Below are 3,644 nucleotides of genomic sequence, written 5' to 3' on the forward strand. Positions count from 1 at the left end.
ACGATGCTTCTTTGAAAAACTCCCAATATTTCTTCAGCAGCAGCAGTTAGTCGCTCGTTGACAAACTCTCTCAAAGACTCAACTGAACACATTGTTGTCTAATGTAGGCTACAGTAAATGTGGCTCGAGGTTTAACTCATAGATTAACCTCCCAAAGTTAACTCAGTCATTTGGGAAACGCGACTGCCGCCTTTTTCTTCTTTGCTGCGGCTGCTGCTTCTTCTTCTTCTTTGGTTTCGGCAGACTAGACGCATCCAAGGCCTATTGCTGCCCTCTACTGTTTCCATGCGATTTCTTCTAGTGCTTAATCATATTCTGTTGTATATTCTAATGTAGTGTTGATACTGCAGCAGCTTCTTCATCTTGATCCAGTCTTCCATATTCAGCAGTGTGTACATGTTAAAAACAGTCTCTCCAGCTGCTCCCAGTTCTCTGAAAAGTTTCCTCCTTTGAGATGAGTATCTCTTGCATTGTAAAATAACATGTGTCGCAGTCTCTGGCTCTCCACACTCACATTGTCCATCTGAGTGCTTCCCAATCAGGGCCAGCCCACTTCTAAGACCACAGTGACCAAGTCTTATTCTGGTGATAACTACAGCATCTCTCCTGCTGCAACCAAAGCAATTATTACTTTTCCCTATGTTCTTTTGTATAAAATACCCTGCCTTTGCTTTCCTTATTCCATGAGTTCTGCCACATTTCCTTTGCTGCCTGGTTTATTACAGATGAGTATCCTGGTGGTCCAAAATCCAGTTCCAATTTTACTTTTTCCTGCTTTATTGCGTTTTTAGCCACAATGTCTGCTTCCTCATTTCCCTGTATGCCCACATGTGCTGGTACCCAGATGAACCCCACCTCACACCCCATTTTGTTAATTCTATACAATATTAGGCACATTCCTGTTATTAAGTCAGGTCTGGTCTTGGAACGTGCCTCTTTTATAGTCTGTATAGTTGCTGCTGAATTACTACATATGACTGTACAACTTGGTCTATTGTCCTCCACCCACTGAAGAGCCTTCAAAACTGCCATCATCTCTGCTGTGTATACTGACGTGTGATCTGATATCCTATAGCCTTTTCTTACTTCTAACTGGGGGATTACTATGCCAATTGCCACACTCCCACTTTCTGGTTCTTTTGACCCATCTGTATATATCTGTGAATGTGACCTCCATTTTTGCTGCAAGTGCTTTTGAATTTTATTAACGATGTTTTCGTCCTTTTCCCTCTTCTAACTATTTAAAAATCTCATATCAATCTCAGGTTCTGTAAAAAGCCATGGATGAACAGCTGACCAGCAGACTGGGGGAGATACTTTCTTCTCCAGAATGCCTATTTTTCCTACATTATCTTTTAGCTTGACTCCAAAACTAACTTTAATTCTTCTTTTCCTCCCCCCAAATTCCCAGTGTTGGTCTAACAGTGTTTTAGTTGGAAAAGACTCATCTTGCCCTTTTGTTTTCATCAAATAGGCCTATTTGAGCCCAAGCTTAACCCTCCTTATTCCCAATGGCATTTCTCCCATTTCCACCAATAAAGCTGAAACTGGAGTAGTTCGAAATGCTCCGCTACATATTCTTAAGGCTTTTGCTTGCACAATATCCAGTGCTTTCAGTGTTGTGTGTGCTGTCACAGCCGTGACGATATCACAGTACATCACGAGCTCGAGTGTGATATTGCTTTTATACAACAGTTCAACAGTTAAATAAGCAAGGCTGATTAAGAAATGTTGAAAAATGAGGACAAAATAGATAATTTAAGCATTTTATTTGTCTTCCGCCAACAAAAATAGTTCCCTCAGGACTCCGCTGTCACCGTTGCTATGTAACGCAGACATGGTGCGCCAGGCACTTAGTCTTTATACACATTTATCTGCACATTTCCATTAATTGTGCAGCCCGTGAAAGAAGTCTCTGGTGACTGCATGGTGGACTGTCGCTTCACAGGCACAGCCGAATCTGCCTTCTGATCTGACAGTATGTTGCTTTTCTCCAAGTCATTGAGCTCCGCTGATGAAACACTGACAAACATGGATGTGTGCTGAGATGGATTCAGCTTCTCCTCTCCCTCATCTTCCTCTGATGACCATTCATAGTTCAATTCAAAACTTATTTTAGGAAATAAATCCATATTTTTGGCTGTTTGACAGTGGATGAATTAATTAGCCTACAACGCAACTGCTGACCTAACTGACACTAACCGTCAGTTTTATAACAGTGATGTTGTACTCCAATATCATCACGGTTTTACTGTCTCTCGACCAATCAGATTGCAGGGCCGGAACTAACTGTTGTATAATGCTTTATATACTTTTAATAGTGCTGTTCTGGTAGCTCCCCAGTCCCTTCCCGACAGACATCTTAAGAGGTTATTAACCTTCTTATATTTCTCTGTGACTTTGTTAAGATGCTGTTTCCTATGGGGTGCCCTTTGTAAAGTGGCTCACGCTGAAAATAACATCAACATTTTGCCACATTTAGCTTCAAACAATGTTTAAAAAAAGTGTTGTGAATTTTTTTTTACATCACCTTTTACCACATTTACAGCAATATTTGTTAACTTAGAAATATATTAAATAGTTAAATCTAAATATTAAATGTGGCACCTAAATGTTAAATGTTAAATCTAAATGCTAAATCTAAATCTAAATGTTAAATGTTAAATCTAAATGTTCTGGGTGAAACTAAATTTTTAGCTTATATCCAAATTCACACTGCCGGTCACTGGAAGTACCAAAATAAAACCTCGAGATGGTCAGACTGTGTTTATAGAATCAAATAACGAATTAAAACCAACTTATCGGGGGAAATGAACACTAAAAAAACAAAAAACATGTTTGGAGAAATTTTATTTGATGTGTACTTTGAGTTGTTAGTGTCCCTTCGGAGGGAATCGTCTTGTTGTTAACAAATACTTCCGGGTAGAAAACCAGGAGAGTTTAGCTTCATATGAATATCTCACATTTTTCACGTCACTATATCACCGTTTAGTCTAATCTGGTGTTTGTAAAGTCTATAAACACAATGATTGAACAAACATTACTATTTCTGTGTGCACATTTTGTAAATAATAACATGGTTGTCGTAGATTAGCGGAGCTAACTGTTAGCTGTTAGCCCCGTTAGTGGTGTCTGTAATGACTCATTAAATCTAAACGGTCCGTGAAAAAAATATTGTTTTCCAGCGGATGTCTTTGTTACAGGTCAGCTTTTCATCAGATATCACCCCTAGGAATTGAACTACCTTGACCTGCTTGAGTGTTTGACCATATCATTTTACAGTCACGTCTTTATATCGTCTGGAAAAGCATATCACTTGTGTCTTTGCAGCAGACATCGTAAAGCCCCAGTCGTTCGCCCACTGTTTCACTGCCATAATTGCTGTCTGCATTTTTTTTTTCTGGATAAATGTTAAATTTCGTCCTCTTATCCATAAGGCCCCATCATCTGCATATAAGGACTTCCCTACAATTCTTTCAACTTTTTCAAAGATGTCATTAATCATTATATTGAATAGTAGTGGACTGCAAACACTGCCTTGCGGGGTTCCATTTTCAACTTTATATAACTTTGAGTACTCTGTACCCACCCTGACCTCTATTATCCTGTCTAATAAGAAGTCCATCACCCAGTTATAGAGCCTA

General features: G+C 39.2%; 1 protein-coding gene across 2 annotated transcripts in view; it reads left to right on the plus strand.

Annotated features, from left to right (window-relative positions):
* LOC126385587 (zinc finger protein OZF-like) overlaps positions 1 to 3,644 on the plus strand; it is a 98,696-nt gene that overhangs the window by 66,752 nt on the left and 28,300 nt on the right. The gene's annotated exons all lie outside the window — the stretch shown is intronic.

This window comes from Epinephelus moara, chromosome 24 (assembly GCF_006386435.1).
Source record: "Epinephelus moara isolate mb chromosome 24, YSFRI_EMoa_1.0, whole genome shotgun sequence".
NCBI classification, from domain to species: domain Eukaryota; kingdom Metazoa; phylum Chordata; class Actinopteri; order Perciformes; family Serranidae; genus Epinephelus; species Epinephelus moara.